Below are 18,916 nucleotides of genomic sequence, written 5' to 3'. Positions count from 1 at the left end.
CCTCTTTTTCCCCATTCTTTGGCCCATTCCCAATCATCATTCCAACATCAAACCCCCTGCCCCGTTCTTGCTTTTGGGGGTTCCAGGCCTCTCCTGCTCAATCTCGGGTTCCCAATCCCCTCTTTCACTCTTTTTGGACAACTCCTGACAGCTTTTTTCTGTGAGGAATCCCTGATTTTCAGTATTTTTGGGGTGTAGTTTCAAAGCGGACAGCTCCAGGTCCCTCCTGCTACCTCTGGGGATCCAACCCCCTTTTTCCCAATTCAAGCATCTCTTGAAAGCCCATCAGGTGACTCACATATTCTCTCCTTCCTCTCTCCCCTCCCCCCTCCCGCTGCTTTTCTTTTTTGGTCTGTTTTTAAAACAAGATTCTATTAAATATTACAGGGCTTCTGGTTTTGCCAAATGCAGCCTAAAGGTGAACGGTGAACATTACAAATTCCATACCAAAATTTTGCCATCACTAACAGCCACTCATAAACATACACAAAAAATCCCCAAAGGAATAAAGATTTTTTTCTGCTTATTCCCCTAACACTAAAATGTGTTCTCACACCCTTGGCCCAATCTTAACTGAAAATATAAAAGTAGGATTATTAAGAAAAAACATTCTAATGGTGTAATCTTGTCACCAAAACTGCGGGAGGACCCAAAACTCTTCAACACCATTTCTACTGTTAGAGAATCAAGGCATTACTTGATTCTGGCCAGGATGTGCAAAAGAAATAATTTCAGCCACACATAGCCCGGGTGTGCAGAGAAAATCATTCCATGAGATGTGAGTTTTACTAGATTTTCCCTTAAATTTTTACATTCAAAACCTATAGAAATCCATTGGTTTTATGTTCATTGCTTCCAATTTATATAATTCTAAGTATTTAATTTCCTATCGGCCCCGGATTTCTTCCCCTCTATATTAATTAGGTCTGCACTCCTGGATTTCCTTCTTATCCTTTTGCAGACCAGGCATCTCCAACTATGCCAGGGGCAGTGTCTGGGGTGGGTGTTCCTTGATGTTTGCTGATGGCCTTAATGGTCGTTATCTTTGTGAGTATCTTTTGGGCTATTCCCAGTCTGTTGAGATGTTAAACTCATCTCTGTTGAGTGGAGGAACATTCCTTAGAAATATCCTTAAAATTCGTTTCCCCAATGCAAAGCACATGAAGCCTGAGTAGAGAAATAGATTTTTAATAATTTTAGCTTGCTATATTTTCTGACCATGGAATCCCGGGCAGCCCAGTGTGTGAGTGTAACTGAGGGGCAGAGTGGAATTGTGCCGTTGTCTTCCCCAGCAGCTGTGGCAGTGCAGGCACAGAAAGCAGCGAAGCTCCAGCAGTGGCAGCAAGGATTGGCCCCAGTGTGTGGAGATGCCAAAGGAGGGTGCCCAGGCAGAGGATTTCAGCAGAGGATCTGTGGGCAGGCCCAGGGGCTTGGCCCGATGTGGAGCCCTGGCTGCTGCTGCGTTGCCTTCAGTGCAGGGTCAGTGGTGCCCTCCCATGCTGCTCCTGCAGCCGGGAATTCCAAATTCCTTTGGCATGGCCCTATGTAACATCCACATCCCATTCCAATTTCTTTTCTGACTCGGGTAGAGCCATGGCTGTGGCGTCAATCACTTTGTTTTTTCATTTTCTCAAGTTTTGTTCTTTTTCTTATGTCCATACCATAATACTAGGGCTGTCTGGGGTTAAAAAGTCGTACAATATTCTTGCTGGAACAGAGAATCCTCAGTGCAGGTTCTGCAAATCCCTGTTAATCCTCAGAATTGTCCCAGTTCCATTTTAGTGCTGGGTAATATTGCTTCTGAGATTCCCTGGTCCCTCCCTGGGTTAATACACCACAAACCTTGAGTCAAAATATGTCCGAAATATTTTACTTTTTTCTCCACCATTTGCGCTGTTTTTTCAAATAATCAAAGATGCTTTTTAGCCTGAACATTCAGCCATTTCACAGAGGCTTCTTCTACCACTTCTTGTCCTCCTGATTGCAGCAAGTCATCCACATCCTGCATTAACCCAGTCCCTGGGGGTGGGGTAAATTCTTGTGATATTTTCTGCAAGATTTGTCCCAATAAGGCTGGTGCTTCCATGCATCCCTGCAGAAGGACCGTCCATGTCTTTTCCATTTTCCCTTCTACCTCTTGTTCCCACTCAAAGGCAAAATCCAGTTTACCATCCTGTGTCAGTGGGCATCCCCAGAAAGCATCTTTGCCATCAAGGACTGAATGATGTCAGTGTGAGGAGGGCACCTGGTTGAAGATGGTGTAAGGATGTGAGAGCCCCTGGGTGCTGGGGCTGCCTTGGGCCCTGGGGTTCATCCCTGAGGGGCTGTAGAAACTCTGCCATGGCCTTTGCCTTCCCCTTGGCCTTTTCCTCATCCCTTCTTGCATTCCCCTGCTGTGCCTTTGTGACCAAGTGCTCCAGGGGCTTCTTCTGCCCCTCCTGCAGCCCCCTCAGTGCCTGGGGGTGCTCATCCTCTGACAGCTGCTGAGCTTTCTGCTAAATCATTCCTTTCTGCAGTGACCCAAGGAAAATGCTTAAAAGCGGATCTCGATCCTTGCCCGTCCAATGCCCATTTCCCAGCTGTTCCTTCGTGCTGCTGCTCCTTGTGCTGTGGCTGCCGTGGCCAGCCCGTATCCCAGAGCCGGTGCCTGTCCTGCCGCAGTGTCCAAACGCGGCCCCCCCGGCGGGCAGGGCCGGCAGCTCCACGGGGCCGGGCAGCGGCCGGGGCGTCCCGCAGCCTCCTGGGGGCCGGGGGCCACTGCCGGGCCTGCAATTGCCGGGGGGTGCTGGGCTCAGGCAGCGCCCGGCGCTGAGCCCCGGCTGCCCCACAGCCCCGGCCCGGCCCCGCAGCTCCCCACAGGCCCCCAGCCCGTGCTCCCGGTGCCGCCCCTCTGCGCCCGCTCCTGCCGCTGCCCAGCACAGAGAAACCCCCTGCAATCCTGACCTCCTTGTGTGCCTGTCCTGGCAACCGGGGATACAAAGGATCTGCAGCAGCTGGCAACTTCTGAGGATCAAATCCTGCTGAAAAACATCCCCATCCTCAGTATTTTTCTCTTCCTCCTCTTTACCGTCCTTCATTTTTTTTTTCCCAGATAGAGTGCTCCTGCTGCATCTTGACTGAACCATATTCCTGCACACTCCCCTTCACCCAATCCCTTCCCAGCACACCAACAGCATCCATCCCCTGTTGTCTAAATCCCTTCTCGACTTCCCTTATTGCCCCCCTGGGTGTCCATGTCCGTGATTACCTCTGGGACAATGTGCAAACTCCCTCCACATGCTGCCAAGGGACCCTTCAGAGATATTTTGGGATCATCATCCCTTTGGCCCGGAGCCCTTCCTGGCTTTCCCTTTCTACCCTCCACGGGTGCCCTGCCATGTTTAGTCCCCGAAGATCCCACTGTAGTCTCTGCTGAGATTTTCAGTGCTCTCTGACTGCCGACTCTTCCCAGCCCCCCTGATCTGTCACTCGTCTGTCTCCTGGCCCCAGCGCCCCCCTGGAGGGGAATTTGGGGAGGTGGGAGGGGGGGAGCGCCAAGGCCGGGCCCCCCCGCGCTGTGGTGGCGGCAGCGGCTGCAGTGGGGAGCGAGTGCGGGCGGGAGCGGCCGAGAGCCCAGCGCTGCCCCAGCCCGAGCTGCCCCAGCTCCATGGCTGCCCCTGCGCTGGGATGCTGTGGGTTTGGGGGGAAGAGGGAGCCGGCAGTGGGTGCTGGGCCTGGGGGCAGCAGGAGAAGGGAAGGAGAAGCAGGGTTGAAGAACCAAATGGTCAAACGATGCACGTGGGAGGAGCAGGTGGGATTGTGCAGGAGAAAGAGGAATAATGGGAGGAAGAGGAGTGTGAGGAAGAGCAGGGACACCGCAAGAGGGTCAGAAATGGGCAGCAGCACAATGTTCCACCCCTCCCTGTATCTGCAGCCTCTGCCCCAGCCCCAGGAGCGTTGCTCCCCCTGCATGCAGCAGGTGACTGAGGAGGACCATGCATGATTTTCACAGGGGTGAATCTTGGTGTTTGTGAGCTTTATTGGATAAAATGTTGGTGCTTTGATTTTTTGCAGGGGCTGAATCTTTATATTTTGGAAGGGATGTGGGCTGAAATTTGCTTTTTGTTGAGTTTTTTATCTGTGTCTTGATGTTTGGATAATTTTTGTGCTGAATCGTTGTGTTTTGGAGGTTCTTATAGACACAAGATGCCCAATGACTTCCTGAGTTGCACTTGGGAAGAAGGAACCCTCAGCCCAAGGTGCTCTCTTGTTTTTTCCTCCAAACCAGGATTTGTCATTCCCAAGGCGTGGATGCATGGAGGACGAGGACAAGTCCCAGGGATCTCTCAGGAGGAGGGGCTGCAAACCCAGCCCAGGGAGCTGCGAGGAGGAAAGACCCTCCCTGAGCCGGGAAGGCGGCCGGAGATCCAGGCAGAGCTCAGAGCTGGTGGAGAAGCCTCCTGGAGGGGAGAAGCCCCACAAGTGCTTGGAATGTGGGAAGGGTTTCAGCTACAGGTGCAGGCTGATCCAACACCAGAGGATCCACACTGGGGAGAAGCCCTACGAGTGTGGGAAATGCGGGAGGGGCTTCAGCACTATTTCTTATCTGATGGAGCACCAGGTGATCCACACAGGGGAACGGCCCTATACCTGCTTGGAATGTGGGAAGAGTTTTCGGCGAAATTCCAACCTCAGAAGCCACCAGCGCATCCACACCGGGGAGAGGCTCTACGAGTGTCCCAAGTGTTTGAAGAGGTTTCAGACCAGCTCCCATCTCCTCCTACATGAGCGGATTCACACAGAGGAGAGGCCCTTCCGCTGCCCCGACTGCGGGAAGGGATTCAACCGCAACGACATCCTCACTGTCCACCGGCGCATCCACACTGGGGAGAGGCCCTACGAGTGTCCTGAGTGTGGGAAGAGCTTCTCACAGAGCTCTCACTTGACCCGACACCAACGGAGGCTCCACTAAGGGAAGCCCTGTGAGTGCCCCGAGTGTGGGAAGAGCTTCGTGCTCTGCTCCAGCTCCATCCCCCATGGGAGGATCGGTGTTGGATGATCCCCAGTGACCCCCGTTGGGCAGAGCCCTGGTGATCCGTGTTGGTAAGACACCTGGCTGGGGGAGCTCTGCATCTTCCTGGCTTCCTGTGTGCACCTGGATGAATGTAAGGGCAGAAAGTCCATTCAGGATCCAAACTGACACTGGGAATTCCTTGGGGAGAGCACATTTGTTGACTTTCAACGCCAGCAAATCTTCTTTGTTCAGTCCTATCTTCTGGTGGCATCCAGGGATACTGAACAGTCTTGGAGGTCTTTTCCAACCTCAGTGATCTCAAAATTTTGATTTCCTATTACCCAAGGGTGTTTCCCGCAACAAAATGGTGATGGATTGGGGCAAAGACCAAGATTTTGGAGGCAGTGGGGTGGAAACCCCTCTGAAAAATGTTCTTCCTTCCACCCAAGCACATGGATCGTCAGCCAGCATGGACACAGAAATCCTTTTCTTTGGGCCTTGATTTGCTTTTCATTTCTCTTCATCCCTTTAAAACATCCAACACTGGGGTAAAAATAAAGACACTGAACTGAAACATGGGTGGGGACATGGTGGGACACAGACATGGAGAGTGACATGGGGACACATGGACATGGAGGGGGACGTGGCCATTCGTGGGGACATGGGGGGACACAGGCGTGGATGGAGATGTGGGGGACAGTGACAGGGATGGAAACATGGTGGGGACACAGCCATGGGTGAGGACATGGTGGGACATGGCCAGTGACATGTGGGGACACGGCCACGGCCGGTGCCATGGGGGGAACTTGCAGGGGCTGTGGGGGATGCTGGCTTGGAGGGAGTTGAGGGTTCCTGGCAGGGACTTGGGGCTCGCTGAGGCCTTTGGGGACCCCAGGCCGAGCGGCTCCGGCTGCGCTGGGAGACCCTGGCGGAGGTTCTGGGGCAGCTGCTCAAGGACCCCCTGCCCTGGAGCCCCAGCCGGGCATTGGGCTCCTGGAAGGGAATGAACGTCCTTGTCCCCAGCAGGGAAATCCCAGCACCCCCAGGGTGTCAGGGGCAGCTGAGAGGCCACAACATGGAGGGGAAAGCCAGACAGAGCTGTCCCCCTCCAAAAATCCTGTAACTCAGGGACTCCTCTCAGGAAAAAGCTGCCACGAGGTGCCTGAATTGAGAGAAGGGAGGGATGGGACCCCCAGAGGTAGCAAGAGGGGTCTGGAACCCCCAAAACCCGGCATGCGTGGGGACTGGGATGGATGATGGGGAAGTAGTGGAAGAGCAAAAAGGGGTCTGAGACACCCCAAGGGTGAGGGAGGGGGCTGAGACCCCCAAATTGACTTGGCAGTGGTCTTTGAGTTGAGGGAACCATGGGAGATGGAGGGAAAGTCGTGTCTGGTACAAAAAAAGGATGGTTCCATGGGGGTCCCTTCGTGTCCTCATCACTCAATCCCTGGAGTGATTCCCTGGGGCTCTGGGGATGGATCTGCTCTGGGGCAGTACCCAAGCCCTTGGGGGGCTCATGGGGGGTTCCTCCCACACAACAACTGGTAGTGGGGTGGCCGTGGGGGACAGGGGTTGTGCTGCTTTCACCTGGTAAAGAACGGACTCAGAGGTTTTTCTCTATGAGAAAACTTCCTCTGTGAGTTGATGGGACCAATTGAAGGCTGGCTTGGTTATTGACAGCCTGAATAACCAATTGGAGCAAGTCAGTTCGCTCCATGAACACACATTTTGAAGGGGGTGACTTGGAAAAGAGCTCTCTTTGTTTCCCAGCAGCAGTGGCGGTCCCAGGGCCCGGCCTGGCTGCACTGCAGGCCTGCGGGCCTGGCCGGGGGCAGGGCCGGGCCCTGTCTGGGGAGCTGGCATGGCCCGGCAGGGAGGAGGGGTGGCCATGGCTCAGCATCATGGCAGTGACTGCTGGGCTGGGCCCACAGAGGCTGACTGAGATCCCGGCCGCTCCCCCTCTTTCCCTTTTCCAGCCAGGCCTGAGGTTTCCGAAATCTTGGCACAGCTCCAGCATTGCAGCCTTGCTTTCCCTGTGTGAAATCTTAACTCTTTCAGTGCTCAGATAAGACTTGCAGACTTTCCAATCCTCCCCAGAGAGAGAAGAGAAAATGAAAGAGCTAAGTTTCTTTAGAAGGAGAATGAGGAGATGCTGTGAAGATGGCTGAAAATCCTTTTGTACGTTGTAGGGATGAACTGACGTTACATTGAATATTCCTCTAAACCATGGAGAAAGACATGGGGGGGTTGGAGATGTTCCATTTGATAGATTGTTAATCAAAGGCAGCTGTGTTGAGAATCCTTCACCCCCAGGAGAAAAGGGGATCTCTTTTCCTGGAGATGAAGCATGAACAGAGAGAAGGAGAGATGAAGAGAATTTATGGTTTGGAACAGTTAATTCTTTAAAGTAAATACCCCATGAGTTTAACATGGCCCATAAGCACAGCTTCGGGAAAGCTGTGAAAATGGGAGGAGCCTCATGATTTGTAAGTTCTTTTCCCAGGTGGATGCGAATCGTGAAAGTGAAGCCATGAGAGGACTGGTTTTTTCCCTTCTTGTGGTGAAGTCCCGATGGCCTGACAAGAGGAAACTTCTCTCTCCAAAGTGAACTGAAAAGGACTATTTAAGTTGGGAACTGACTGAAGTAGTTTTTTGTATGTTTGTCTTGTTGTTATGAAGGTTGGGAGAGGGGAGGAAAGAGTGGTCTGAAGATCTTATTCTGAATTTGCTTTTCTTTCTCTTTCTTTGTGTAGTTAATAAAGTCTTTTATACCCTTTTAAGTTCTAGGCCTGCCTTGCTCTTTTGCTCCTGGTTCTGTCTCACAGCAGAAAATGAGTATATTTAAATTGGCAAATCAAAACTATAACATTATTTGGTGCGTTGGCCAGGAAATTCAAAAATTCAAATTAAACCAAGACATTAGATTATCCTGTCTGGATGAAGATAACCAGAACTCCAGGGAAGGAATTTATTGATGGGAAGTAGGACAGGATGGCTACAAAAAAAGTTGATTTGTAGGTTGGGGTTGATGATTTTGAATACTGAAGGTCAATGAATATGCAACATGTTGATGCATTTAAGGAAGTGTTTTCTGAGTGTGTGCCCTTGGCTGAATGCCCAGCACCCAGCCACATTAACCCTTTGCTTTACTGTCTTAGTCTCCTATTTGTCTTTTTTTTTTTTTTTTAATTAAACCTTGTAAAATTTACCAGGAAAGTGAACCTCATTTTCCACATCACTATGGGCAGGGAGCTGCTGCTCCTGAAGCTCCCCTTTCCTCGTTCCTTCCAGGAGGAAAGCTGGGTGTGGGAGCGCTGCATGCGCTCCTTCAGAGGCTGCTGAGGGCAGGGCTGGGGAAGGGGAAGAAGTGGATGAAGAACTGCGTGCAGTGTCCTGGCCCTGCTCATCCTCCCCATGAATGACGAGGCCCCCAGGGTGGGCCAGGCACTGCTGCCAAGGCTGAGCACTGACACGGAGAGGGGTGGCTGACCCCCCCTGGGGCTCCAGGCCTTGGGCAGCATTCCCCAAGCACAGCCCAGGGAAGGGTCCCTGCAGAGCCAAGTTGGCATTGCCAGCACCTGCCCTGCCCACTCCAGCAGGGCTCAGCACCAGGCCAGGACACCGAGGTGTGGACAGGTGTGTCCCCAAAGGTGTTGGAGAGCAGGCATTTGGGCCTCAATCCCTGTACCTGGGGGCCATTCCCGGATGTTTTGGCAGCTCCCTAAAGGCAGAGTCACCCCAGGTCAACTTTCCCAGGCCCTGGAGCCATCTCCCAGTTCCTGCTGTCCCACAGGCCTCCAGGAATGCCGTCCTTGCTATCGCAGAGCTCCTCAAGTGGAAGGAGCTGAAGCACGTGGTGAAGACAGGGCAGAGCTGGAGGATGGCTGACTGCTTGGTGAGGATGTGCCCCAGGGACTGTGCTGGGCCGTGGGCTCTGCAGCTGGGCCTGGGGAAGAGACCCCACAGCCTGGAGCTGCATCCTTGTTCCTGGCTCAAGAACAGAGCCCCAGGGGCTCTCCTCCAGTCCCATCTCCCCTTCCTGCACCCAGTGGGAGGGAGGAGGGCTCTTGGTAATGGGGCTGCTGCCAGGAGGGGCTGCTCCAGCCACCTGGAAGATGTGTGACAATGCCACATCTTTCTGGTCGCTCCAGATGGAAAAGGACAGCAGCAGGGCTGAGCAGCACCTTCATCAGAGCCTGCAGTACCTGAGGGACCCTCAGCAATGTGTGCAAGACTGGACCATCAGGTTCATGAGCCCCAGCCCGGGGTCCCTCTTTGGGCAGCCCCTGTCCCCCCCAGCCCCTGCCCAGTGCCACATCCAGGCTGCTGGTGGTCCCTGGTTCTTTGGGATCGTGCTGGGGAACAGCAGGGGCTGACAGAGCTCTGTGCCCAGGGACCATCGTGTGACATCCCCAGGACCAGAGCGAGGAGCTGCCTGCTCTGGATTTCAGTGGGGAGTGGGGAGTGAGGGCTGGGAGACTGGGGGGGTCTCTACAAACACGGGAACTCATCTCGGCTCTGTTTTGGTCACAGAACTTCAGGCCTTGCAGAAAGATGGGTGTGAACTCACGCGTTGTCTGGCAGCTCAGAGCAGCTCGATCCTGAGGAGCCGAAGGAGCAGAGGACACCGGGACAGTCCCTGCGAGCTCTGTGGTGCTGGCACTGCTGAGCTGGGGGCCTGTTGTGCCCAGAGTGGGACATTCAGGCTCGACTGATCAGGGACACCCTCCTGCTGATTCACAAGGTGCAGAAAGGACTCCTTGACTTCCCAGGGTTCTTCTCAGAGAAGGCTCTGGGTGTGGCTGGATCCAACCCCAGCCCCAGACTGGGGCAGCACTTTAAGTCTGAAGGGTCACACAGGCGTCCTTGAGCCTGGAGATCACTTTGTCCTAAGGATTATGGCTGCCAAGCCAACTATAGTTTTGTAAATAAAGTTAGTTTTTTTAAGTTTTAAGTAATTGCTTTTCAAATTTCTTTTAAGACATCCCAAAGGTACCTGTGGGCAGGTGGGCACACAGGTGTGATGGGGTGGGTGGGATCAGGCCAGGAATTAGACCCTGATTTTGTGATTTACAGCAGGACTTCTCCTCTGATCCTAATTCCCAGTGTTATGGTGCTGCCAGGTGTGCTGCTGGTGGGTCTGGGACCCTCACATTGAGATCTGATACCCCTAAACTGGGGTTTGGGTCCCTCACATTGGGGGTTCAGGTACTGGACTCCTAAACTGGGGTCAGGGGCCCTCAAACTGTAATCTGGGTTCTTTAAACTGGGTCTGGGAGTCTTAAACTGAGATCTGGTACCCCCAAACCGGGGTCTGCAGCCCTCCAGCGTGATCTGGGATCCTCACACTGAGGTCTCAGCTCTCCACCCTGGGACCTGGGCCTCTCAAACTGGGGTCTGGAATCCTCAAACTGGGTCTGGACCCTCACCCCGCCTGGAGTTTGGACCCCTGAAAAAACTGGGGGGACAAGTGGGGGAGGTGAGGTAGGGGTTTATTTGGGGGTACAAAGATGAAAGGGGGATGGGGAGACCTCAGGGTGGAATTTTGGGTCCACCTTAGAGGGGGGAGGTGAGTGGGAGTAGCCCAGGATGGAGATTTGGGATCCTCAGGTTGGGCTTTGTAGAGTCTCAGGGGGGATTTGGGATCCCAGGGTGGGTTCTGGAGGGCCTCAGGGTGGAATTTTGGGGTCCCAGGGTTGATTTAGGCACTTCTAAGATAGATTTTGGGGTGCAAGATGGATTTTGTGGGTCCCAGCGCCAGATTTCACAGACCCCTTAGTGGGGGGCCTTTGGGGTTTGAGGATTCCCAGGGTGGATTTTGGAGTTTCACAGTGAGTTTCACCCTCCCCAGGATGGATTTGGGCATCTCAGGTTGGGTTTTGGGGTTCCAGAGTAGGTTTTTAGGATCCTAGGATGGATTTTGGGGTCCTAGGCTGGGTTTTCAGGGTCAGGGGGATGGATTTTAGGGTTCCAGCACCCGCAGCGCAAAGTCCAGGGCGGGGGCACTGTGGGTCAGACACCCCATGGACACCACGTCGATGTGGGGCCCCAAAAACTGGGGGAGGGTCTCCAAAACGATGCCCCCGCTGGCCTCCACCGTCACTCCGGGATGTGCAGCCTTGACCTGCGCCGCAGCCGAGTGCAGCTCCTGGGGGGACACCCTGTTAGCAGGGAGCACCCCCTCCCCAAAATTTGGGGGTACACTGGACATATGGATGTATACTGGATGCTACATAGTGCAGAATCCCCCACCAAATTGGCCCAAATCTGCCCAATTTGGGACCTCCCCCACAGGAAACCCCCAATTCAGGGATTATTCCACCCACTGAGCTCCAAAATTGGGGTGTCCACCTCCAACCCCTCCAAATCAAGGGTTATCCTGATTAAACCCAATAAAAACTCAATAAAAATAGATTCCCACCCAACATCTGCCCAACTGGGGGTACCACCCACCACTGACCTCCAGAACAACCCCAAATTTGGGCTCTCCAATCCAAATAGCTGTCCCCCCACCCAGAACCACCTAAAATTGTGGCCTCCTATTCAACACCTCCAATCCAGGCATTTGCCCACCCCTGACCCCCAAATTACAGTCCCCCCACCTAAACTCCCCAAGTTAAGGGTCCCTTCACCCAAAACCTCACAAACTGGGATTATCCAATCCTCTGACTCCCCCGAAATTGGGATTATCCCTCGAATCTTTGGGGTGGCCCACATTTACAGCAGATTCCCATTTTACTGGTGTAGCCTCACCCCGGGATGTCCCCTGTGTCCCATTTTTGGGGTTTATCCCCATTTTTAGAATCTAACCCCCCATTTTTGGGGTCCAGCCCACACTTGGGGTCCCACCACTATTGGCCCCCCTCAGGTTTTGGGGCTCACCTGGGGTCTCAGGTTGTCCAGCAGGACGATGTCAGCCCCAGCCCCAGCAGCCGCCAGCGCCTCGTCCGCACTCGAGCACTCGACCCCCAACCAGCGGGTGAAGCCCCCGGCCCGGCGCACCCCCAAAATCATCTGGGGAAGAGGGGGGTCAGGGAGAACCCCAGAGGGACGCCCCAGTATGGGGCAGGGTAAAATGGGGGCTCCCCCACAGTCATTCACTTAAAATTGGGGTTCCCCCCACTGCCTTCCCCACATTGATCCCCAAAAATTGCGGTCTTATCTCCCACAGTCTCCCAATTCAGGAGTGTCTACTCCCCAAAAGGTGGGGTTCTCTCAACTACAAACACCAAAATTTAGAGTTATCCAACACATGATGTCCCGCTAGTTCAGCAGTGACCTCACAGTTTCCTTCCGAAGTTGGGAACCCTGCACCCATCCCCCCCAATTCATAGGTCCTCCCACATCAGTCCAGCTTGTTCCCTACTGACCCAGAGCTTTTCCAAAGCGTTTCCTCTGCAGGTGACCTCGAGGACAGACTGCAGGACACGGTGTCCTGTAGCCTTCCCAAGGCTTCTCTGTTGCCTACAAGGCACAACTGCAGCACTTGCTCATCTGGAGCTTTTCCGAGACATCTCTCCTGCAAGCAGTCCCAACTCCAAACAGTGACATGGAGCAGACACCACCCAGAGTGCCCAAGCTGGCCTGGGTGAAGGAGGAGGAGGAGGCTGCAGCTCCCTCAGCACAGCAGCCTGAAGAGCTGGAGCAGATCCAGCTGCTGCAGGAGGGTGAGTAGCAGAGCTGGGCCACAGGGCTGGTGCCTGCAGCCAGCTTAGCCCCATCCCATCCCATCCCATCCCATCCCATCCCATCCCATCCCATCCCATCCCATCCCATCCCATCCCATCCCATCCCATCCCATCCCATCCCATCCCATCCCATCCCATCCAACATGCCCATGGATAGGACAGAAGAGGGGCTGGGCCTGAACCCCCAGGCAGCCACACCCCATCCCTGGAGCATCCCAGGGCAGTCCCTGCCTGGGAATGCAGGGCTGGGCTGTGTTCTCCAGCCTCTCTCTCTTTTGGCATCCTGTCTGGTGTGCATGTCTTCCTGAGGAGGTACAAGCCTTCTGGGTGCTGCTGTTCCTGTGCACACTCTGGTCATTTTTCTCTGGTGTCCAGAGCCACGTTGACAGCAGGAGCTCCACAGGCCAGCTCCAGGAGACATCGTTCTTGCCATGGTGGCAGCAGCTCTGTGGGTCCCGAGCTCAGTGTCAGGGGAGTCTTGGCCACACAGCACAGTGGCCTGGACAGCTCTGGGGACCCGGGCTGATCGCCAGCGCTGCCACTTCCCACTGCTCCTCGCCTGCAGCAGCCAGTGGCCGTGCTCCAGCAGGGCCTCCTTGTCCCTCCCTGCCCCTCCTTGTCCCTGGCCAAAGCAGCTTGGGCACCTCGGGGCTGTCCCCACCGTCCTGCTGAGGCCAGGCCTCGAGGGCTTCTGCCACGGGCACCAGAGACGCGTCGGGGAAGCGCCAGAGCAGCCGGCTGGCAGGAAGAAGGTGGCTGTCTGGGGGCTGCTTATGGCCTCTGCCACCCAGTTCCTCAGGGCTTCCCACCAACCCATCCACACAAGTCCTCCTGGCCCATCACAGCCTCCCGCCACCCAGCGCCACACGCATCCCCCTCACGCCTTCCCACTGCCTTCTCCGGGCAGGCCTTGGCAGCACCGCAGCCCTTCATGGCCTCCCACTGTCCCGTGCCCTCCACGCCTCCCCCAGGCCTGCCTGGCTGCTGAAGGAGCTCCAGAGGAGCCCCATCAAGAGGCACCTCAGAGCCCTCAGCAATCCAGCCAGCAACACACGGGCAGGACACAGATGGCGCTTCCAGGCTGGCAGAGGGGTGCTGGCCATCTCCAGGGACCGGTCTCTCAGGGATCCCCGCCGCAGCTCCGGCCTCTGCCCGCCCGCTCTGTCAGAAGCCTTAAGGCTTCCACAGAACCACCAAAGGCCAAGGGCCTTTTGGCCACTTTCCTTTCCACACCGCACGCTTGGCCCACTTACTGAGCACAAGCACCCTTTTTGCCCTCTTCCCCATTGGCCTGAAGACTCGGGGCACCAAAAGAAAGCTCCTGGACCTCTGTGTATGACAACAGCAATTTACTAATCCTACAATGGGGTGAAACAAAGTGCTTGCAGAGCAGAGGTGTTCCCTGCAGGCTCAGGTGGCCCCAGCAGACGCAGCCTCCCGGATCAGTTCTCCACACTGCTCACGCAGGACAACCAGGCCCTGCGACACAGGGAAGGCCGTGACTTCCAGAGGCGGCGGAATCCATCTCGCATCTGCTGGAGTCGGGAGGAGGGAATGCTCTGTACAGCTCTGGTGATGTACAGAGTCTGAAGAGCCAGGCATGAGATGGCAGGGCTGGTGTCATCTGTCATGTCCTGAAGGGCTGGAAGAGAGAGGAACAGAGCCACAGTCAGAGCCTGCATCTGCAGGGACCTGGGGAGACCCTCCTGCCCCATCCCTCCCACACGGCTGCCCTTGCCATAGCCTGGAGGAAGCAGGAGACAGCAAGGATCAGCTGGAAGGCGCTGGCCACGAATGTCCCTCCCGCAGGCCCCTGGAAGGTCTCTGTGCTCTGCCCACGCCGCCCCTCGTGCGCGCAGGGAGCAGAGCCCTCCCAGCCGGGGCAGGGAACGCAGCTGCCAGCGCCAGCCCCCGCTGACAGCCCGCTGGCCTCACTCACCCCTGCACGAGCTGCAACTCTCGCTGCTGCTCTCTCAGGAACCGCCCGGCCATCCCTGCCAACACAGAGCCTGTCACGGCCCCAGCCGCACAGCTGCCCCGCAGCGGCGCTGCCAGCCCTGCGGCCACAGCAGCGCCTTCCCCTGCAGGGCTCAGGCCCGGCCCTCGCCGCATCCTGACGCCCAAGGACACGGCTGCGAGAGGGCGGCAGCGGCGCCGAGGGCAGGCGGGGCTCCAGAGCCCCGGCCCGGATGGCGCTGCCGGGGCAGCAGGCGGGGCTGGGGCCGAGCTGCGGCGGGGCGGGGAGGGAGCCGGGCTTGTGGCTCACCAAGAAACCTGACGGCCGCCTCTCGCAGGGGCTCCTGTGGGCTCCGCAGGTACGGCAGCGCCTGGCGCAGCAGCTCGGCCGCTCGGCTCCTGTCCTGTGCCAGCTGGAGAGAGCGGCAGGGCACGGAGGGAAGGGTTGGCGCGGGCTCTGTCCCTTGGCCCCGGCCTGCCCTGCCCGCACAGCCCTGAGCGGGGCAGAGGGCCCGGCAAGGCGCGGGCTTGATGGAGCTCGGGGCTCCATCAGCTCCGGCCCTGGGGCCAGAGGAGCCTGGAGAAGAGCCCGCGTGGGCAGCCCAGGGAAGGGGGAGCAGCGTTCTTACCAAGCACTCGCCAAACCTCCACATCTGATCCGCCATCAGCAGCTGCTCAAGATCTCTCCTCTTCAGGAAGCTTAGTGCAGAAAGCAGCGTTTCACAAGAGGCCTGCAGAGCAGCAGAGACCCAGAGATGGCACGGCAGCCCAGGGCACAGGACCTGCCTCCCTGTGCCAAGGCCAGGAGGAGGCTGGAGCCCATGAGGTGCCCGGGTGCAGGGAGACAGCTGAGCCCCCTGCCAGGAGGACAGCAGCGCCCAGGAGTCCTCACCTCTGCCACACGCATGTTCTCATCGTGGCAGTTGAAGAAGAGTGGCAGCAGGCTCTTGCTCACAAGCATCTTGAGGGGCTTTTTACCCTTGGCCGCTACCAACCTCATCACCTCTTGGAAGAGGCGAATGGAGAGCAGCTGTACATGGCGGTTGTCCTGTTGGAAAGGAAGCAAAAGCCCTCCTCATCAGCTGCTCCAGGCCCCTCTGTGCACAGCCCCAAAAATCCACGGGGCCCCACACTTGGGGACAGCACCCAGTGGCCGTGGCTGGGGGCACAGAGCCTTACGTTGTCCAGCAGTGGCCAGAGCGCGCCAGCCAGCCGCAGGGCGATGGGGCTGGGTATTGCGAGGTGTCTGTGCGAGAGCAGAAAGCTGAGCACCGCGACGGTCATCTCAACGATGTCTTCATCTGCATCCCGCAACAGGTCCACAAGGCTTTCTGTCAGGCTGTACATTCTAATGTTCTGCACGGAAGACAAGGCAGGGCAAGCCCACGCTGCTGCTGCTGCTGCTGCTGTGGAGCCCAGGGGCCGAAGGACTGTCCTGAAGCACTCGGGCAGCTGAACAGCAACGCAGGAGAGCTGGGAGCAGCTGCCACAGCTCCCAAAGCCCAGCCAAGCCCAAGGGGCTGCTTTCCCCAGCCCCACGCTGCCCGCACAGCTTCAGCCGCTGCTGTCTTCTCACCATCGAGGGGTCCTTGCTGAGCTGCACGAGGCCTCTGAGCACCAGACGACGCATCTCCCTGGACGTGCTCTGCAGGCGCCTTGCCATGATCTCCAGGAGGCTGTCACCCCATTCTTTGATGTCCAGGAAGCCCAGGACCTGAAAGGCACAAAGCAGTGACCGGGGTGCCCAGCTGGCAGGAGCTCAGAACTGCACAGGCCTGAGCCAAGGCAGCAGCACAGGGCACGGGCACCGTCCCAGGCAGCTGCGGCTGTGAGAGGGCAGAGAGGTGGGAGGCAGCTCAGCTGTGCTGCCCATGGGGCTCACCTCCACAAGGAACGCCATGGCAGGCAGCTGCCAGTCTGAAATGTCTTGGCTGGGGAGCTCCAAGAGGCAGGAGATGAAGCTGCAACACCAGATCATGGAGACACAGCGCATCTCCCTGGTGGGGGGAAAAGGCATCATTGCCCCTGAGCCGAGAGGGCAAAGCTCTCCCAGGAGTGACCCACGGAGCTCTGGTCTTTTCCCAAGCACCCCGTGGGCGCTTTGGGAGGCGGCTGTTCCCGGGCACCCTCCTCTGCCAGCCTTTTCCAGTCTGCTCGTGCGTCTCTTTGTGACAAAACCCTCTCACCCCTGCCCATGGGAACTGTGTGGGGCACCCTGGGCACAAGTGCCGGGGGCAGCAGGGAGAAGGGGGTCTCACCTGGCCAGGAGTCCCACTGCATAGTGGTGGGTGTCAGTACAGAGCAGCGTGTCCCAGCCAGCCTTGCCTTCCATGGCTACCACAACACGCTCACAGTGCACTCGGCAGAGCAGGACCTTCAGGGTCTGCACTGCAAACCTGTGTGCAGAGCAAAGCCCAGGTGATGCTGGCAGCCCTGGCTCCTGCCTTGGAAGGGATGGGGAGACTGGGAGGACTGGGATGGAGCACCTTTGGGGGTTGGTGGCAAGGCCCAGTTGCTCCTGGCACCCCTTCCAGAAGGTATCAACCTCCTCTGGCGTATCCAGTGCGCTGATGTAAACTTGGAAGAGCAGACACAGAAGGAGACGGGGAAAATACTCCAACACTATAGGTGGGCACCAGGTCAGGTTGAAGACCCTCCACAGTGTCACGGTTGCCTGCAAAAAATGAACCACCCAGAGACAACACTCAGTGCCAAGACATCCGTGTGGCAGGGCCCGAGCATGCCAGGGAGAGGCCGGGGAGACACCTCGGGGTCACCCAGCCTGGTGCCCCTGAACCTTTGCCCTAAGGCAGGTTTCAGCCCAGTGCCTGAGGCAGAGAGATGCAGCTGGGGGGAGGACAGAGAGCTAGCTGCTGGAGAGGTGGCCTAGGGGCAAGCCAAGGTCAGTTGCAGGAACTCACAGCCAGGGCAAAGACTCCTGTGCTGTCCCCATCGGAGGTGTACACACTGTCCACTGGCCAGGCGTTCAGCACATTGAGGAGTATCTGCAGCGCCGGCTCCGCAGTCCCAGTGGAGGACATGATCACTCCCCACATGGCCGTAGCAGCTCTGTGGGGTCAGAGCTCTGTGTCAGGGGGGTCTGGGCCACATCACTGTGGCCTGGGCTGCTGCAGGGGCCCGCGCTGGCCGTCAGCCCTGCCTCTGCCCACCGGCCCTCGCTGGCAGCACCCAGCCAGCCCACGGGGGTGCAGGCATCTTGAGGGGCAGGGAGGGAGCGTGGCAGCACACTCAGGGGCTGACATGGCAGCACTGGCAAACGGAGGAGCCAGAGGCTCCTGGAACTGTCCCCCTGTCTGGCAGTCACCAGGGACAGGCTCTACAGGGTAACGGGCCGGGGAACCCTAAACCCTCAAGGCAGGTGGGGCTGCCGTACCTGTCACCCGATGGGGCCCAGCGCAAGAGAGTCATCAGCACATCACAGGGGTATTCCCTGGTCAGCTCCAGAAGGGCCTTGTCCAGCCTGTGCCCAGCAGACTCATTGGCCGTGAGCCACTTGTGGATGTACCTCACCATGGCTGGCACCTGCAGAAGGCCCGGGGAGACTTGGACACCTGCCCGAGCAGCAGGTTCCCCAGCTTCCCCTGAGAAGTGCTGCCCTTCCCACCCTATTGGGCTGGGCCTCAAAGACTGAAGGAACCCAGCAGAGCTGGCTTGAGGCGCCACACAATTCCTGGCCACAGGCTGCTTACTTGCTTTGGATTGGAGACCCCCTTCTCCACAAGCAAATCCAGCATGGCAGCCCCGGTCTCAGCAGTGAAGAGGGGAAAGTTTGCCAAGAGCCCAGTGCCCACACCGGTGGTCTCTTCCCGCCAAATACACATGATGAATTCATAGATCATCTGCAGGAGAAGGGCAGGAAGAGAGGGAGAATCCATGGAGTGCTCCAAGCACGGTGCTGGGCTGAGCAGTGACAGCAGGCCCAGCCCAGGTGGGGATGGCTGCAGTACCTGCGCTGTTCTGCGGAAGCGGCCACGGGCAGGGTCCTGCTCTTGTGTCGGGTCCATGGCGGCACCTGGCAAAGAGCGAGCGCAGCCAGGGCTGAGGGGCTGTGGGAGAGGCCGGAGAACACAGGCCAGCCCTGCATTCCCAGGCAGGGACAGCCCTGGGATGCTCCAGGGATGGGGTGTGGCTGCCTGGGGGTTCAGCCCCAGCCCCTCTTCTGTCCTATCCATGGGCATGTTGGATGGGATGGCATGGGATGGCATGGGATGGCATGGCATGGGATGGGATGGGATGGGATGGGATGGGATGGGATGGG

At 57.1% G+C, this 18,916-nt stretch overlaps 1 pseudogene; it reads right to left on the bottom strand.

Moving 5' to 3' along the window:
• Positions 1-18,916, bottom strand: part of LOC148218040 (uncharacterized) — a 33,437-nt pseudogene that overhangs the window by 8,934 nt on the left and 5,587 nt on the right.

This window comes from Sturnus vulgaris, unplaced genomic scaffold (assembly GCF_052056855.1).
Source record: "Sturnus vulgaris isolate bStuVul1 unplaced genomic scaffold, bStuVul1.hap1 Scaffold_195, whole genome shotgun sequence".
Lineage (NCBI taxonomy): Eukaryota > Metazoa > Chordata > Aves > Passeriformes > Sturnidae > Sturnus > Sturnus vulgaris.
This window is presented reverse-complemented; position numbering and strand designations above follow the sequence as displayed.